General features: G+C 57.6%; 1 pseudogene; it reads left to right on the forward strand.

The window, feature by feature from the left end:
* Positions 1-1,137: 1,137 nt before the first annotated feature.
* The window catches only part of LOC130024608 (CAP-Gly domain-containing linker protein 1-like), a 58,436-nt pseudogene continuing 40,027 nt past the window's right edge, over positions 1,138-19,546 (forward strand).

Genomic DNA, 19,546 nt, shown 5'->3' on the forward strand with positions numbered 1-19,546 from the left:
TGGTTGCCAAGGGGGTAGAGTTGAGTGGTCCATGGTCCTCTTAGAAATTCCTTTCCTGCCCTTTATTCCTATTACCTTGGGGGGGGTCCAGCCTGCTCTGGTCCTCATAATGTGGGTTAATTTTGACCAGACCTTGGGTCCCGTGCACTCAGGTAGTCTTTTGGTGGCCATGAAGCTTTTGTTGACTTTCTCGGAGTTCCATCGCCATGGGGACGCTTCCCCCATCTACCTGTCTGCCTCAGTTCTGTGGGTTAAGAAATGGAGTAAATACTGGCTTGTGGTTATCCAACCTGGGCAGCGTCACAAGGAATGAAGGAAATGCCGAAAACTCCTTCGCTCCCCTTTGGCACAATTTTTTTTCTTTTTGGGTCACACCTGGTGATGCACAGTGTTTACTCCTGGGTCTGCACTCGGGAATCACTCCTGGCAGTGCTTAGAGGACCATATGGGATGCTGGGAATCGAACCTGGGTCGGCCGCGTGCAAGGCAAATGCCCTTCCCACTGTGCTATCGCTCTCCAGCCCCCCATGGCGCAGTCTTGCTGGGCCCTTTTCCCTTGCAGTTCTCAGCCCATAGAAAAAAGTGTGCCTGTTGCTTGCCTTAGCTTCTACGTGTAACCCCGGGCCTCTCACACATGTACATATGCACACACGCACACACAAGACCAGCCATCACTGCTGAGTTGCCTGCCGGCTTGTCAGTGTCTGGACGGGGAGGTGGTCAGTGACACTCGCGATGCTCAGGGATGATTTCTGGCTCCTGAATGTGTTTGGTGGTGGGAGTGATGGCAGGGAGGGCGTGAGCGTCAGCTGCCCGCAGGGCTAGTACCTGTCCCCTCTGCTCTCTGGCCCCGAATCGGCAGTTGTTTGTCTGTTTTGGATTGAGTTTTTGCGCAGGAATGACACTTGGTGGGCTCAGGGGGCTGTGCGGGAGACTGGGGGTCGCACTCGGGGTGGCGAGTGCCAGACTGGCAGCTCTCTGGGCTCCGGAAGCTGCTGTGGTCGCTCCCCTGAGACAGACTCTCTCCTCTGCTCTTCAGAGATTTAGTCCTGAGAAAGAGTGTGCCTCAGAAGGCCCCACAGTGGGCTCGATGGTCGGGGCCTGGTACTGGCCGCGGCAGTGTCTGACCGCCTGACCATGAGTCTGCTGAGGCCCAGCGGGCTGAAGGCCCCCACCAAGATCCTCAAGCATGGGAGCTGGGCCCTGAAGGCACCCTCGGCCGGTAAGTGCGCTCAGCCCAGGCCAACGGAGACTCATTCCCACCCGGGAACCCCATCCCGAGTCCTCGCCCGGGAAGGGCTCCCTGAGCTGTAGACACGTCCGTGGCTCTGGGGACAGCTCTCACACACGAGTGTCATGTTCTGTGAGTTTAGTGTCACGGCAACCGGTGAGAGCTGAGGCTACCAACACGCTCCCTTCTAACTGCTAGCTCCCTTGCCCGGGCTTGGGGACAGGCTTAGGGAGGTGGACTCACCTGGACTAGAGGGCCTCATTGCCGGCCAAAGCCACAGTACAGTGGGGAGGGCAACTGGCACCCCATGTGACTCTCCACCCTCAACCTCACCATGAGTAACCCTGAGCGGAGTACCAGAAATAGGCCCTGAGCATTGGCTGGGTTGCTCCCCGCCCAAAAGAAAAAGAAGATGGGCCAGTGGACACAGCAGAAATAAGACACTGGGTTCGAGCTTTCACCTGGCTTGGTCCGTAGTATCACGGGGTGTATCCAAAGATTTCCCCTGAGCTGCCCAAAGTATGACTGCGGCCTGGGATGCTGCGGTAGGTGAGCACGTCCGCTTCACGGCTGGCCCGGCCAGGCTTCGCCACAAGCAGCCCCCGTCATTGGCTGGGAGTAGCCACGAGCACTTCTGGGTGTCCCTCTCCCCCAACCACACTTTAACTGGACCTGCACAGGCCCTTCCTGTCCCTTCTGACCCTTTTGACCGTTTCTGCTGTTCCAGCGGCTGCTCCCGTTGAGAAGACCGTGCCTGGGGAGAAAACCCCCAGCGACCCCTCCTCGGAGATGCAGGAGGAGTTTGCGGGCGACTTCCAGGTCGGGGAACGAGTCTGGGTGAACGGGAACAAGCCTGGATTCATCCAGTTCCTCGGGGAGACCCAGTTTGCCCCTGGTCAGTGGGCCGGGATCGTCTTGGACGAGCCCATCGGCAAGAACGACGGCTCGGTGGCGGGTGTGCGCTACTTCCAGTGCGAGCCGCTGAAGGGCATCTTCACCCGGCCTTCCAAGCTGAGTAGGAGCTTGCAGGCCGACGATGAGACCAACTGCCGGCAGCCAGCGCTTGCCGCCTGGGCCACACCGCCCCCGTCGGCCTCCCCGGCCCTTGCCGGCACCGCGAAGGTGCCCCAGTCCCCCGCGAAGGAGGCGCCGGCCACCCCTCACATCAGCAGCCTGACCAGGACGGCCAGCGAGTCCATCTCCAACCTCTCTGAGGCTGACTCCCTCAAGAAAGGGGAGCGGGAGCTGAAGCTCGGGGACCAGGTGCTGGTGAGTGCCGAGGGCAGCGGTCGCGGGTGGCTGTCCATTCGTCTGTCTGGTTCATCAGCTCCTCCAGACTCGCGGTTTGGGTGGAAGCACGAGCAGCCGGGACGCCTGGTCCTGCAGTTTCCAGCGTGATGGATGCGTGCGGGGATGCTGCCAGTTTTACCAGTTTAGCCAAAACAGGGTGGAGGGGTCATGCCGTGGGGAGGGGTCATGCTTTGCACGCCTCTGACCCAGGGTTTAAGACTTGGTCCCATGTACAGTCCCCCAAGCACATCCCGGAGTGATCCGTGAGCACCAAGCCAAGAGTAAGCCCTGAGCACTCTCACTGTGACTCAAAAACAAACCAATGAACAAAGTTGGAAATCGGTTCTATTTCTCTGGTTTTCGATGTTTTTGCTTGGGGCATCACAGGGTGGTCGCACACAAAGCACCCTTCCCCCGGTGCTCCAGCCCTGTTTGTCAGCATTCCTGTCAGTGTCCAGCGCTGTGATTCTGTTTTGCTCTGTGTCCCGGGAGCCAAGCGTCAAGCCAAGGCATAGTGAAGGAGAACTGGAAGATCGAACTCTGCTAAGATACGAGAACAGTCATTTTCCTTTAGCTGGTTTCTGGCTTAATTGTTCTCCAGCGGTGGGGTTGCCAGTGCTCCGCTCCCACACCCAAGGGGCAGCGACCCCCTCGCCACACCAGGTGGCTGGCCTGGGTCAGAGATTCCCGGGGGTGTGGTCAGCCAGGCCACCGGTGACAGCGAGTGGGTGTGAATGCCGCTGCCTTGCATGGACACTGAGCAGCAGCGTCTGCTCACCCTGTAGGGGTTGCGGGGGGAAATGGCACCTTTGGGGTTTCTTCAGGAAATCCCAACTCTGAAGCCAGAATGTTCGTTTGCGGGGGTGGGGGCGCTGTGAGCAGTCCAGGGTGCCTGACCCACGTCCCTCCATCCCTCTGGCAGGTGGGAGGCACGGAGGCGGGTGTGGTGCGCTTCCTCGGGGAGACGGACTTCGCCAAGGGGGATTGGTGCGGCGTAGAGCTGGACAAGCCACTGGGCAAGAACGATGGTGCCGTGGCCGAAACGAGGTGGGTCCCCCTGCCCCCCCCCAGACAGCCTGGGGCCATGCACGGTGCCCGGGAGGCGCTGAGGGGACTGCAGGCCACTTCACTTGGTTCTTAGGCGGGGCCACTTCCAGTGGCACTCGGGGACCCTGCAGGGATGTGGGTACAGCCTGGGGCCCCCACATGCAGCTGTGCTCGGGCCGCAGGAACCCCCCGGGCCTGCTGTCACCCTTCAGATGCCGGGGAGGCTGCTTGGAATCGCCCTTGGTTTGCGTGGATGGGGTGGGTGGCATGCGAGCGAGTGTGGGTGTGAATGTATGAGGGAGTGTGTATGTGAGCGTGTGAGTGTGGGGCTGTGAGAGAGTTGGTGGGGGCGTGGGCATGAGAGTGTTGGTGGGGGTGTGAGCGTGTTTGTGGGGGAATGAGAGCGTGTCAGTGTTGGTTTGAGAGTGTGCAAGTGTTGGTTGGGGTGTGCGTGTGTGTTACTGTGGGGCTGTGGGTGTGTGGGAGTGTTGGTTGGGGTGTGAGTGTGTGTGGGTGTGGGAGTGTCGGTGGGGTGTGAGTGTGAGTGTGTGTTGGTTTGGGTGTGAGTATGTGTGTTTCTGGGGAGTGAGTGTGTGTGAGTGTGGGGCTGTGGACATGTGGGAGTGTCTGTTAGGGTGTGAGTGTGTGTGTTTGATGGGGTGGGAGTGTGAGAGTATGGGAGTGTTGGTTGGGGTGTGAGTGTGTTTGTTGGGCTGTGAGAGTGTGGAAGTGTGGGAGTGTTGGTTGGGGTGTGAGTGTAAGTGTGTGTTGGTTGTGGTGTTTATGTGTGGGAGTGTTGGTTGGGGTGTGTGTGTGTGTTTGTTAGGTTGTGAGTGTGTGTGAGTGTGGGCTGGTGGAGGGTATGATGTTTGTTGGGGAGTGAGTGTGAGTGTGGCGCTGTGGAAATGTGGGAGTGTTGGTTGGGGTGTGAGTGTGTGTTTGTTGGGGTGGGAGTGTGAGAGTGTGGGAGCGTTGTTTGGGGTGCGTGTGTGAGTGTGTTTGTTGGGGTGTGAGTGTGTGGGCATGTGGGGCTGTGGGAGCATGTTCGTTTGTGGGGGTGTGAGACTGTGGGACTCAGTGGACTTCTGGGTCGGCGCTTGTGTCTCTTGCCGAAGGTGTTTTTGTCCCCCCCTCCTCATTGTCCGCAGGTACTTCCAGTGTCAGCCCAAGTATGGCTTGTTTGCTCCCATTCACAAAGTCACCAAGATCGGCTTCCCGTCCACGACGCCAGCCAAGGGCAAGGTGGCCGCCGTGAGGCGTGTGATGGCCACCACCCCCGCCAGCCTGAAGCGCAGCCCTTCGGCCTCCTCGTTCAGCTCCGTCAGCTCCGGGGCCTCATTCGAGAGCAGCAGATACGGCCGCACGGGACTAGTAAGCAGCCCCCTACCACTGCGGGGTGCTCGGGCCCCCACAGACTCCCACAGCCCCAGGGGCGAGAGGCGGAGCAGGAGCACGTGGGCTGAGCAGCTCCGGGTGGCAGGCGAGTGGCTTCCCAGCCACCACCAGTGACAGGAGCAGGGATGGGCCTTTCCTGGGGTGCTCAGGGCTCCTCTCTGGCCTCAGGCCACCTTAGGGATGAAGTGGGGTAGCTGAAGGGGGCGCCTGGGGGTCAGAGCAGGGCCCAGAGACTCTGGGGAACGCTTGGCCCTTCATCTTGCTTCTTTGCTCTCTCCGTCTCTCCCTGCTCCCTCCTGTCCCTCTGCACCGCTGTCCACATGCAGAGTGGCCTCGACTTCTGTCCATTGCGGTGCCGCAATTCAAAGCTGCGGCCTCGTGGCTTCTCCCCTCACGTCTATCTGAGTCATAAACACTAAAGTGTGTCTGAATATGCAAGGGTGCCCTGAGATATTGTCCACAGGGAAACGGGCCCACGATGGAGAGGGTTTCCGGGGGGCTGGCTTTGCTGGGGGCTGCGCTTCCTGCCGCCGCCTCTGCTCCGTGCATTGACCCTCGATGCGGAAGAGGAGGGAGTGAGTGTGTGTGCAACGGAAGATACAAAACAGATGACACGGGAACGGGAGCCAGGAGGCCACGCGCCGTGGGCACAGGCCTGGGGCCAGTCCTGTCTTGCTCGACCACCACCAGGTTTCCCTGCCCCACCTGTATCCTCACGTCCGACTCCTCCTTCCCTTCGCCTCACCATTTAGGAGGAGAGCAGACTCAGAAGCCCCTCTCCTTCCCTCGCGAACCAGCCCATTTGTGGAATTTGGTTTTGTTTTTCTGCTTGACTGTGGGCCATACCCTACAGTGCTTCAAGGGGCCGTTTGCAGTGCTGGGGTTGTGCCGGGGCCTCCCACCTCCAAGCAAGAGCCCTACGCCTGAGACGTATCTCCAGCCTCCCCCCGCTATCTTGTTTTGTTCTGTTTTGGGGTCATACTTGGCAGAGCTCAGGGCTTTCTCCCACCTCTGTGCTCGGGATTATTCCTGGCGGGCCTCCGGGATTGAGCCTGGGCAGCGCTGGGGCTTCGCTCTCCAGGTCTTTGGCCCCTGCCTTGCATATCTTTATGCAGGGTGGAGCTCACTCCTAAACTGAACATCACCGTTAGCGTCTATGACAGGAATATAGAAAGATTCTGTGTGACTTCACGGAAGTATACCTCGACAACATAATTCCATAAGTGCACACACAAGCGTTCATACACACAGTCACTCATACATGTACACGTAGTGCATACCGTATATACACAGGCTTATGGGTATACACACACAGGCACATACATGCATAAACACAACGCGCGCATGCACACAGGTGCGTGTAGACATGCCCACTGGAACATATATGCACGCATACATACGTGCACACAAGTCCGTGCGTGCCCTGTGGAGGCCTCCCTGTTCGTCTGTTGGCTGAGTTGCTCTTCTGAGGTACCAGGCTCCCACAGAAGGCCTGGCCTTGCTGGGATGGAGCCTGGGGCCTCACAAACCACGCGCAGGGCAGAGGCTTTGGCATCAGCATCCTGAGTTCAGCTCGTGGCCCCGACCTTGCCCAGCCCCTCAGCACGCGCCTCCCCCCATGCTAGGGGTGCTGCTTTCTCCCTGCTCCGGCGCCTGAACCTCACAGTCTCGTCTCCATAGTTGGCTGAAAGAAGCCCATCGCTCCTGTGCTGGTTTCCTCAGGGAGCTGTCTCGGGCCCAGGAAGCGCGTGCGTCTGGCCTGCCCCACCAGCTCAGGCCAGGAGGCTCAGGGAACACCGCCGCCCGCCTTTCTTAGTTTTTATTTTTGCTCTTTGGGGTTCACCTGGCAGTGCTCAGGGACTCCAGGCGTGGTGCTTGGGGGCTGCTCCCGGTGGAGGGGGGTTGAGCCCGGGTCTTGGTGTTAAACCCCCAAGGCTGGCAAGCTCTTCCCAGCCACCCCTTGAAATCCGAGTTGACTGCAGTTCCCGGGAGCACTGCACATGGCTGGCCCGAGAACTCGTGTGCTCCTAGAAATTTTAGTTCTTATTTGGTTTTGGGGCCACACCCAAGGGTGCTCAGGGCTTATTCCTGGCTCTCTGCTTGGGGGGTGGGGTCACTCCTGATGGTGCTGGATCTTGAACCTCTGCAAGCACCTTCCCCCACCCCCCCCAACAGACTCTTTGGCCCTGGGGAGGGCATTTAATCGGACCAGATATACTTTAAGTGTATCGGGAAATCACGGCCAGGTCCTTACGCACAGGCAAGGATGATCCCACTCTCCGGAGAGAACCAGGTGGCTCGAGAGCTCCCAGCAGGCAAAGCAGCAGTGGACAGCCTGGGCCCTGCTGGGCCCGTCGGTCAGGAGGCGTTTGGCAGCAGCTCAGATGATGCAGGGAAGCGGCAAGAGAACCTGCGGCTGGACCGCAGCAGGGCAATGGAACAGGGATGGCCGGGCAGAAGGAGCGGAAGTCCTGGCCATCGCCGCTGCAGCCCCCGCCACCATGTGCCCGAAGAATGAAGATCAGGTCCCGCCTTGTCCCCTCCTGCAGGGGCCGTTGTGCAGAGAGGGATCTGGGTCTGCAGAGCGACCATGAGCGACTACGAGCCCAGGATAGAACGGACAGGACCCCAGGTCCCCGCAGCCCTTCAGCCCACTCCCCTCCCCTCGTCACTGTCTTTGCCTCTTCTCTCCTTCCCTTTGTGCTTGGTCTTTCCCTGAGCTGCCCTTGCTGTCCTGCTTGCTGGGCGTGAGCCCTCACACATTCGAACCCACCACTTTTTCCTTTTTTTCCCCCTGGACTTTGGCCATGCCCCAGCAATACTCAGGATTTACTCTGGACTCTGCACTCAGGAGTCACTCCTGGTGGGCTCGGGACCCTATGGGGTGGGTACCTGTTATACAGCTCAGGTCAGCGGCGTGAAAGGCCAGCGCCTTTCCCGCAACTTTATCATTCTAGCCTCTCATCTCCCATTTTCGAAGGCAGATGGCACAGGGGTCTTTTATAGGGTCACACCCAGTGACCCCTGGGGGCACGGGGCCATTCCCAGAGACAAGAGTCTCTGGTTACTGCTATTCAGGCATTGGGCGGGTGCCCGGGAGAGCGAGGTGAGCTGGAAGGAAGAGGAAGAGAGAAGGGACAGGCTGCCCAGGGAGACCCTGACGGACCTGCAAGGCTGAAGATGCTGGAGCTGGCCTCAAGCTCAAGCCAAGGGCTCATCCTTAAGGAAGCTCAAGCGGGCTGTGGAGGGGGCTGCCTCCGGCTCTGCAGAAGAGCCTCTGGATTCCCACGAGGCCCGAGGTCAGTGGAACCCAGGTCCCGTCCAAGGATCTTCGGGAAGGTTTGAAGACGTTTCTGCTGAGAGTCGCTGGCCCATATGCAAGGAGGCAGCACTGCTCCATGTGCTTTGCCAAGGATCACCGCGAGCATGCCCGTGTCGGCCGGCCCCATTCCCTTCACGTCTCTTTTTCCTTTGCAGTTGCCGGAAACCTCCTCCTGCTATGCCCACAAGATCTCCGGCACCACCGACCTCCAGGAGGCGCTGAAGGAGAAGCAGCAGCACATTGAGAAGCTGCTGGCCGAGCGGGAACTAGAGCGGGCGGAGGTGGCCAAGGCCACGAGCCACATGGGGGAGATAGAGCAGGAGCTGGCCCTGGCCGGAACGGGCACGACCAGGTGACATCTGTGCAGACGGCAGTGCCGGGGCCGAGAGACGCCTGCGGTAGAGGCTGGGCGCGAGCTTGGTGCAGGCGGTGCAGGCAGAGGCCGTGGGTCCCCGTCTGCCGTCGTTGCGTGGCGTCGGCGCGTGGTTTGATCGCATGCGCATTCTGCTCGCCCTGTGGGGGTTTAGGGAGTGCCAAGTTGTGCGTGCCGGTGCTTTCGTGGTGTGGTTCCCCTCTGGCCTTCCAGAAATGCCGTAGATTAGGTGGGCGATGCATTCAGCTTGCCGTGGTGACAGGTGGCGATGCCAGCCCACAGAGGGCTGTTGGGGGCGGGCGAGGCCACTCACGCGCCGTTGCCTCTACAGCACGTTCTGGAGCTGGAGGCCAAGAACGACGAGCTGCGGGCCATGCTGGAAGCGACCGACTGGGAGAAGGTGGAGCTGCTGAAACAGCTGGAGGAGGAGAAGAGGTGAGGCCGTGCCCGGAGCTGGGGGCTCCCTCGGGTGGGGCACTCCAGGCCTTCCAGGGCTGTGAGAACCAGAAACCAACGGGTGCCCAGTCCTGAGCGCGGCCTCACCGGGAGGGCGGGGGGGGGGGGGCTCAGTGGAGCCAAGCCACCCCCGGCCCTCCCTGCTGTGTCCACCTGGCCTGGTATTCAGGAGGCCGGTGCTGGGTGGCAAGGAACTGTCCTAACCCAGTGGGGCCCTGTGGGAGTCCCTGTGGTTAAGTCCCAGGCGGGAGGAAACCCACAGTACTCATGGGGCACGACCTCAGACAGACAGGGCTCAGGCTAGGCTGCAGACAGACGGACGTGGTGCTCAGGCCGGGGTGCAGACAGACAGACATGGGGCTCAGGCCAGGCTGCAGACAGACGGACGCGGGGCTGAGGCCTGGCTGCAGACAGATGGACACGGGGTGCTGGCCGAGACCGCCTTTTCAGATGGGCTCCCGGCAGTGTGGTGCCCAGGGGTACTGCCAGTGCCTGGCTCAGCCCCTCAGCTCCACATGCCGACTCGACAGTCACAGGGAGGCCCTCCCCCCCGCCCCTCCCCACCGAGTCCTTGACTGCTTCTCCCCCAGGGGCTCAGTTCTTGTCCCAATGTGGGGACAGGCGCTGGCTGGGAGGGACTGGCAGGCGCCGCGGGTCAGTTTTTAACCACCTCTGTTAGCTGCGAGGCAGAAAGTGTTGATATGACACTGCACCTGGCGTTGGCTCGGCCTAGCTTCCTCCTGTAGCCTGCAGGTCCCACCCAGTGCTCGAAGGTGAGGGGACTCGCTGACTTTCTTTTTGTTCTTTTTGGGTCAACCCAGCGATGCTCAGGGGTTACTCCTGCCTCGGCACTCAGGAATTACTCCAGGCATTGCTCCGGGGTCCATAGTGGTATGCTGGGAATTGAACCCGGGTCGGCCACGTGCAAGACAAACGCCCTGCCTGCTGTACTCTCGCTCTGGCCCTCCCCGACTCTCTCAGCCCTCCTGTGTGTGGAGCCGGGGGCTGGGTCAGGCGCATCTACAAGATGGTGGCCCTCATGGGGGGCAGCAGTGACGCCCCTCACAACGTCTCCCTCTCCCCCACAGGAAAGTGGAAGACCTCCAGTTCCGAGTCGAGGAGGAGTCCATCACCAAAGGCGACCTGGAGGTAAAGCCCGGGCAGGTCCCGGAGGCTTGCAGGGTGCAGGCAAGGATGCGGGGCGGCCTGGCCGACCCCGCCGGGACCACTTCTGCTGGAGACTCCGAATCAGACATGGATACCTGGGGTCATGCACCTGGCAGGGCCCGGCTGACACATCTCTGCTCCTTGGGGCTGGAGGCTGCTCTTGATGAGCGTTTTTCTCTCGTTCTGACAGTCGGGTCTATGCCTTTGCCTCAGCTTTGATTTTCAGTCGAGCAGCACAAATCAAATCCTTTAGAACCCCATTTTTTGGAAGCTTTTCCTTAAAACAAGAAGAAGCAAAGAGTCAGTTTGGAAAAGAAAAATTTCTATTTCTGCTTCTTATCCTTCCTGTTTTAAGTTCATGGAAATTTTGTTTTCCCACCAGAAGGAGGTGAAGTCCCTGCAGGCGGCCTCTGAGAAGCTCGCCAAGGAGAACGAGTGCCTGAGGACCAAGCTGGACCATGCCAACAAGGAGAACGCGGACGTGATCGCCCTTCGGAAGTCCAAGCTGGAGACGGCCATCGCCCCGCACCAACAGGCCATGGGTGAGCCGAAGGAATCTGTGAGCCAGGGCGTGGGCGCCGAGGCGGCCGAGCTGGCCGAGCTCAAGATGCAGATCGAGAGGCTACAGTTCGAGTACCAGCAGGAGGTGGAGAGCCTGAAGGCCCAGCAGGCGGCTGAGCGTGCAGCGCACGCCTCCGAGCTGCAGACGCTCAGGTCGCGGCACTTCAGGACGGCCCAGGAGCAGAAGAACAGCCTGGAGGCCGCACTGGCCAAACTCGAGCAGACCGAGGACCAGCACCTGGTGGAGATGGAGGACGCCCTGAGCAAGCTGCAGGAGGCGGAGATGAAGGTAAAGCACCTGGACGGGTTGCGGGCCGTGTGTAGTCAGCAAGCCCAGGCCCTGGCCAATGCCACGGCACAGCTGGAGGCCACCCAGCAGAAGCTCTTGCAGCTCGATGGGCTCTGGAAGGCCAGTTCCGAAGGTCAATTGGGAATGGAGAAGCTCAGGCAGCAGCTCCAGGTCGCTGAGCGGCAGATTCAGGAGTTAGAGAATGCAAAGCGGGCCGAGAGCTGCAGGTTGGTACTCGGGCGCCCTCGCCCACTTCCACGCTCGCTCCCTGCATGCTGTGTGTCAGTCTGCTCGCCGCCGTGTTCCAGCTTGGTGCTGACAGGTCTCCCGGTCACGTCCCGTGTGGTTCCCTCTGAGGGGACTGAGAAGGAGTCGGCATGATTCGGGGGTTGTCATTTTCTCCAGCACCTGGATGCCATGCTAGCCTTGGCCCCGGCTAATCGGGCCCGTCTGGGGTCTTTCTGAAACAGAGAATTCTTCACGAGGCCAGTGAGAAAACAAATAGGAGCCCCCAGAGCAAACCTCTGCCCCCCACCTCTTGGGCTCGCTGCATACTCGCTGAGTTCGCCCAGACACTTGGGCTCGAGTCAGGCCGCGAGGGTCTTTCCCTGACCTTGCTGACCACCTGCTCGTGTGACGGGCTTTGCCCTCCTCTCCCCGAGGCGCCTCAGTTCCCAGCTGGTGCTCGATGCCTCTGAGCCTCTGAGCTCCCTCAAGGCTGGTGACGTGGCCCATCTTGGTATTTCTCATTGCCAGCCCCTCCCTCCCTGCAGCACAAGCCCCCACGCAGCCCTGCAGAGATTTCATCCCTTTCAACCTCTAACAGGTGCTTGGGCCAAGTCCGCCTTCCAGCATGGCCCCCTGCTGGCCACTGGCATGGACTCTCATGGTAGCCCTGACCCTGGGGAAGGACGAGACAGTGAGATCTGGGCCAAGCCGAGGAAGCTGCAGTTCTCACCAAGGAGCCCCGAGAGATGCCCTTTTCCTCCTATAGGATTGTGGTGGCAGGGACGTGCCCTCACCCCCCACCCCCCGCTCCCCCCCGCGCTGGGCACTTTGTTGGAGAAACTTCTCTGTTGGCCAAGATGGAAGGGCTGTGGGTTTTGTAGACAGGACTGACAGACATAACAGAAGGGCCCCGAGATCCCTGGGAGTTCCCTTCAGGACTCAGGACTCCTTGGCTGGCATTCCAGAAACACCGGCTGAAACAAATGGAATCAATTCCTAGGACAGAGCAGGGGATAGCTGACCCACTTGTTCGCATCAAGATGTAACAAACGTCAAGTTCGGGTGACTGCTGTCTGGGGATTAGAGGTTCCTCATTTTAAATTTCATATTGAAACCCCTCAAACTTTTAAAGCCACAGAAAAGAAACTACAAGAAAGTAAATCTTGGGGGCCGGAGTGATAGTACAGTGGGAAGGGCATTTGCCTTGCACGCGGCCCACGTGGGTTCCATCTCCATCATCCCCTAGGGTCACTGTCATTGTCTCTACCCTCCCTTTGTTTATCGATTAGCTCGAGCGGACCCAGTAACGTCTCCATTGTGACACTTGTTACTGTGTTTGTCATATCGAATACACCACGGGGAGCTTGGCAGGCTTGCTGTGCAGGCGAGATACTCTCGGTGAGCTGGCCGGGTTACTGCCAAGGAGAAATTCCTGAGCATTTAGGGTGACCGAAAAAGCCAAAAGGAAAAAAAAAAGATAACCTTTTATTCCCTCCCTCCCCTCCCTTTCCCTTTCTTCCCTGTTTCCTCCCTCCCTCCTTCCTATCCTTAGCTTCCCTCCTCCCTTGCTTACTTCCTTCTTCCTCGCCAAGCCATGCTCTGGGCTCTGGGGTCCTCCCGCCCAGCAGTAGTGGGGCTTTTCAGCTTGGGGACCGATCTCAGTCTCGCCCAGTGGTGCTGCAGTTCCCACTCGGGCCTGGTGTGTACTCCAGCCCTTTGTGCCGTCTCCCCGGCCCCGGAAAGTCAGTCTTTCTCATAGGCTTTCTTATTTTCTGGTCACGCCAAAGTTAGGTCTAGAAAACGCCTCTGTTTGGGCCGTTTTCAATAACCACTAGACAGTCATCACCAGAACTGCCGGCGCCAAGGCCTTGGCTTCGTGAGCTTCAGGCAATCACTCTCACCTCACGCCTCTGTTCTTCGGGGTTGTGTTGGGTCATGGGCTTCTCATACGTGTTTTCTGTTTTGTTTTCCCCTTCCCGTTCCTGTTTGTCTCCTTGGTCCATTCACTCCATCCTTGTGACTCTGGTAGGCCGATAGCCTGGCCGAAGAGCTGCAGGGGAAGGGGCTAGCGCTTCGTAGTCTTCAGGAGAACTTGAACGAAAGCGGCCGAGCTGAGGGGCCGTGTGTGCGCGAGTGTGTGTGCATGTGTGTTTGTGTGTGCATGCTGGTGAGCAGAGCAGAGGGGCCGTGTGTGTGCGGGTGTGTATGTTTGTGTGTTTGCGTTGTGTGTGTGTGTGTTCGTGTTTGTTCGTGTGTGTGTGTGTGTGCTGGGAGCGGGCAGGGGGCCGGCGGCTGACGGTGGCCCCCGGCTCCCCACAGGAGGAGAAGGTGGACGTGAGCCGCAGCCAGTGCCAGGCTCTACAGGCCGAGCACGCCAAGGCCAGCGTGGAGAGCCAGGGGCAGCACGAGGAGGCGCCGCAGGCCCTTCAGCAGCTGCTGCTGCAGGCGAAGGAGAAGCTGCAGGCGGTGCAGGCGGAGAACGGGAGCCTGCTGCGGGAGGTGGCCGAGCTGAAGACGCAAGCCGACAAGGCCAAGGTGGGTGGGTGCAGGGCAGCGCCGTGGCTGATGGCGGCCGTGGCCCGTGTGTGTGTTGGTGCCCGGCCGCTTTCCACCACGCACCGCAGCCAGGGCTACGTCTCCTCTCTGGACCACCTGCTTGCCCAGTTCTGTGGCCAGCAGCCTCGTGTGCATGCTCAGGTCAGTCCCATTCCGGTAACATGGCCGTCAGCGGTCAGCTGCCCAGCACACACCAGTAGCCTGCTGCGGCTCATGACTGCTGAGCTGGACAGAGAAGATAGCCCTTGCTGCAGAAAGTTCTGGAAAGTACATGGTGGTTCAACTGTGGTGTGCATTGAGACTCAGAAATGAAAACGCACAACCCGTTGCTGACGGGCAGGGAGAGCAGGTGAGGGAGACCCTGACCCGTGTGCGGCCAGTCCTCCTGGAGCCCCTGGGCCCCTCCCAAATGACTGCAAACACTGCCCTCCCATTGCTCATCGATTGGCTCGAGCGGGCCCAAAAATGTCTCCATTTTTAGACTTGTTACTGTGTTTGGCAAGCAAAAACTGTTGACTTCAGTCTCCAAAGCTTGGTGGATTTGTCTGGATTTTCTATAAAGTGTATAACTTTGGGGGCTAAGTCCATTTCCTGCCTCTGTGTGTCCCTGTGAAAATCGTTTGACAAGCAGTGGTTGCTTTTCCCTTCCCCTCCTGCACAAAGTTCCAAAACAAAATACTTTTTGTAGTTCTTTGAATTGTATTGAAAACTAGTTTTTGAATGCATCCCTTCTAGGACAGAGTGATGGATTTTATAATAGAAGAATTGAAGTGGGGGGAAAAATCTTATGCCCCAATGTCAGGATCCAACTGTACTTACACCTTCCGGGGAGCTGTCAGGAATCATTTCAGACGGCATTTCAAAAATCAAATCGGCTGATAGTAGAATGGGTAGGGTGCTGCCTTGTACTCGGCCAACCCGGGGTTGATCCCCAGCATCCCGTATGGTCCTCCGGCCCTGCCAGCAGTGATCCCTGAACACAGAACCCTGAGCGAGACCCGAACACCAGCAGGTGTGGGGCCCCCATCCACAAAATAGGCAGGTAGTTATGTTGACGCTAAGAAGCTAACTGTGTTTGAGCCTCTCCATCCTGCCTGTGTGTGTAAATGTGTGTGTGAGTGTGTGCGCTTGCGCGTATACACGCGTGTGCAGGTAAGACTACTCTGCCATTTTCATTTCTGGTTTTTAGGCCACATGAAGTGCTTGGCTTGCTTGTGCCTGCTTGATCTCATTCTTGTTTCCATTCTTCCCCGCTTTTTGTTTCTGCAGTCCTTAACTTGCTTATTAAGCTCGGCCAAAGAAGAGATGGAGCTGATGTCAGAGGATCGCAGGGCCCTGAGGTCAGAGAATGAATTGCTGGCGAAGGAGAAGCTCTGTCTGAAGTCCGAGAGAGGGTGGTTTCAATTGAAACTCAGAGAAGCGGAGGCCAAAAACTCTTCGCTGCGGGAAGAGCAGAGGAAGCTCTGGCTGTTGAACCAAGCGATTCGCTTGGATAAGGAGAAGGTCATCAAGGCCAGGTGGGCCGCGGAGAAGCTCTGCCAGCAGGAGCGGCTGGACCGAGAAGCCCTCGAGGCGGAGAAAGAGAAAGTGCGGGAAGAGGGCAGGGCGGTGCAGGAGGAGCTCCAGAGGGTGGGCGCGGAGAAGGACGCACTGCAGGTCGCCAAGCTGGGGCTGCAGGCCCTGGTGGAGGAGCTGCAGATGAGCAAGAGCAGCCTGGTGGCCGAGTGCAAGAAGGGCCTGGAGGAGAGGGGCCAGCTGGAGGAGCATGTCAAGAAGCTGGTTCTGGAGAACCTATCCCTGGCCAAGGACAAGGACAACATCATCCAGAAGCTGCAGTGCTCCTACGAGGAGCTGGCTCGGGATCAGAAGTCGCTGGTGCAAGAGATCGAGGAGCTCACGGCTGAGAAGGAGGAGGCCGCCCGCGTGGCGTCGGCCCTGCGTGAGCAGCTGAACAGCCTTGGCTCTGAGAAGGAGCTGCTGGGCCAGAAGGCCACGAAGCTCCAGCGGCAGCTGCACTGGCTGCTGAAAGACCAGGCGCTGCTGGAGGCGCAGCAGACTGAGCTGCTGGCCGAGCGGGAGGCGTCCCTGCAGGCCCTGGCCTCCCTGGAGGACACCAGGAACACCAATGCGATGATGCAGAGTAAGGTGGGTGATGGTAGTGACCAGGGCTGTGTAGGCCCGGCCTCAGCCCTGAGAGAAACCATATCCTGGGCCATAGTGATAGCACAGCGGGGAGGGCGTTTGACTTACACACCGAATTCCCAGGTTCAATCCCCGGCATCCCGTATGGTCCCCTCAGCACCGCCAGGAGTAATTCCTGAGTGCAGTGCTAGGTGAGCCAGTGCCCTCTGACCTTACAGCCCCACTTTCCCGGCTCGAGTGACTGCTGACAGCCTGAGCTGTTCCACCCTAGCCAGGAGTGATCCCTGAGCACAGAGCTAGGGTTTTTTCCCTACCCCACCGGGTGTGGCCCCCAAACAAACCAAACTGACTACCCACAAAGGTTCTAGATAAGCATGTATACATACACAGACATGTATATATGTATATATGCGTGTATGCTTCAAAAGAGTCGGGAAATATCTACCATTTAAAATGTCTGAGAATGATGCCGGAGCAATAGCATAGCAGGTAGGGTGTTGGCCTTGCACATGGCCAACCCAGGTTCCATCCCCGGCATCCCATATGGTCCCCGAAGCACCGCCAGGAGTACTTCCTGGGTGCAGAGCCTGGAGTCACTCCTGAGCAACGCCGGATTGTGACCCAAAAACCCCCTCCCCAAATTAATTGATTCATTAAAATAACAGAAGCCAAAAAGAGGGAAGCTGAGGAAGAAGGGGCTGTGCTCCCCTGGCGCCCATGAGAAACAGGGGCCGCGCACATGCTGCCGGAACCCCACCCCCACACGCTCCCAGCACAAGAGGTGATGCTTAAGGAGTGAGAGGCCCCATGGACAAGGACACATCCCTTCAGTCAAGGGGTCATGTCCTTGCCAGAGCCCTCCAATGCCCTTCCTCTTGCTGCTCTCCCAGAACCTGGGCTTCGGGCTCCCATCACATTGGCAAATCTTCACTTTGCCAGAGTCGAACACCACTTTGGAGGGCTTCTTCCCTGCCAGGAAGGTTCAGTCGCAAACGGAAACGCCCACCAGCATGTGGCTGTTCCAGCCTCTTTGCGCATGCTCTAGGCCCAGAGCTGTGGGAGTCTGGTCCTCTGGGCCGCCTTCCTGCTTCTTGCTCCTGTCGAGGGAGACAGCTGGGTGGGGTCCTCCGGGGTTTGCACACTTGGCTGCAGTCCGATGCCCGCACCTACCATCACCAGGCTCGGGTCTGGCCTGCAGCAGGAGTCAGCCTTGGGGCCTCCTTGATGTCTCTCCTTCCCCAACCCCCCTTCCATCCCACCCGTGTCTGCAGCGCTTTATCGTTTGAATCCTCTCCGAGGAAGTGGACCATCTGGGTCCCAGTGCCCTGAGGAGTTCCCGCACACCCTCACTTCCTGCACTTCTGTACTTAACAGCAGGTGGCCCTGGAGGGCACTTGTGGGCTGAAGTGAACTTTGCATGTGGGCTGTGCAGGTGGACCCTGTGTGGGCTTGTTGGGAACTGAACATTTCCATGTTTTGTTTTGTTTTGTTTTGTTTTGCTTTGTTTTGTTTTCAGCTGGAGGAAGAGAGATCCGCGTTTCTTGGCTCTAGTGTGGGATGGCCTGGGCACTCTCAGAGACTGGCCATCAGAACTTGCCCTGAGGGAGAAAAAGAATCAGTCTGTTTTTCTGGTTTTATTTACACTTTCTTTGGGGGCCACACCTGGCGATACTCCAGGCTTCCTCCTGGCTCTGCACTCATGAATCACTCCTGGCTGCTCTCCGGTGGCCCCTATAGGATGCCAGGGATCAAACCTGGGTTGGCTGCGTGCGAGGCAAGCACCTTTCCCGCTGTGCTATCACTCAGACCCAACGCGCCTGCCAGTTTTCAAGTGAAACATGAATGTTTGTGCCTACAGTCATGCTTGCTTTTGTAAAGTGGGATTTCCCCCCGCCCCATTCATTTGAAAGAAGTGAGTTTGTCTTTGTAGGAGAGGGAAGACCCCTCTTGACTCCCTGCTCTGAGAAGAACCGAGGGGTACCAGCATCTCCTCCTGGGGTCTTCCCTGGGCACCTGGGAGCTTGCGCTCAGGAAGGGAAAGGGGAGCTCTGGCTGCCTCCAACCCTGGGGCGGGGACTGGAAGCGGGGCCCAGCCTCCTCTGTGGCGGGCTCCCATGGCTCCCGCAGATGGCTCACCGTCTCACGCTCTCCTTGAACACAGATTGATTTCCTGAATTCCGTGATTGTGGACCTCCAAAGAAAGAATCAGGACCTCAACATGAAAGTGGAGATGATGTCCGAGGCGGCTCTCAAAGGGAACGGGGACGACCTCAACAATTACGACAACAACAACTTCGGCCCGGCCACCTCATTCTCTGCACTGTGCAGAAATCTCCAGCAGTTCCTGGATTAGATAGCAAGCTACTTGTGAAACACCTACAATAACCAATTTACTGTCTTTACAAAGTTTACTTTTTTTCCACTGTGTTTTTAGATGAATGTATGATGAGAAATTCAACATTAATAATTTTCGATTTTCTTATCAGAAAAAATTAAATGAAGGACCTGAACCATCAGAAGGTGATCATCCAATCTGAATCTATTTATGTTCATTTGAATGTTTTCTAGTTCTGTAAAACGTGATAAATAATGTACCATCAGGGCTACATGGATTATAAGAACTTCTATAATTGTATATATGCTTTTGATGTATTTTCCTCTGGAGATTATCAAGTGTCTCACCAGTGAAAGATCGTAATCCATTGACATTTTGAGTAATAAACACGATTGAAATTGTTTCACAAACTATGTAAAGCAGTATTAAAATTTGAGCAAACAATGTTCTATATCTACTTGAATAAAATTATTTCCTTTTTGCCAGTGATAACTGATTATTCTCCGGTTTATTTATAAAAGATTTTTGGCTAGCAATCAAGAACTATAGAGTCAAATAAGTCAAAGAGTTTCTACAATGGAATCCTGATACACCAATTTCTTTTTGTTTCTTTATGTTTGTGCCACACCTGGTGATGTCTTAGGGCTTATTCATGGCTCTGCACTCAGGAATCACTCCTGACAGTGCTTGGGCAGACTATACGGAACGTCAGGGATTGAAGCCAGATTGGCCAAAGCACATGCCCTCCCAGCTGAACTATTGCTCTGTGCCTGTATACCATTTTCTTAAAAGTGTTTATCTTGGGCTAAAGAGGTAGTACAGTGAGTAGGGTTCTTACCTTGCATGTGGCTGATCTGGGTTCAATCGCAGGAATCCCATGCAGTCATCTGTGCCCCGGCAGGAGCAATCGCTAAGTGCAGAGGCAGGAGTAAACCGTAAGAAGCACTGGGTTGGGGGTATGGTGCCACCAGCAGGTCAGTCTGTACCTATGAGGCGAGTGCATCAGCAGCCTGATGGCGCCTTCAGACTTCCATGTACCCCCAAATTGCTGCCATGCCTTGGGCCAACCCCCAAAAATTTGGGGCAGAGTTTACCAAGAAAATAAACAGGCAAATGTTACATACATAGCACAGAAGGTAGGGCGTTTGCCTTGC

The sequence above is a fragment of the Sorex fumeus genome, unplaced genomic scaffold (genome assembly GCF_029834395.1).
Source record: "Sorex fumeus unplaced genomic scaffold, SorFum_2.1 ptg000029l, whole genome shotgun sequence".
NCBI lineage: Eukaryota > Metazoa > Chordata > Mammalia > Eulipotyphla > Soricidae > Sorex > Sorex fumeus.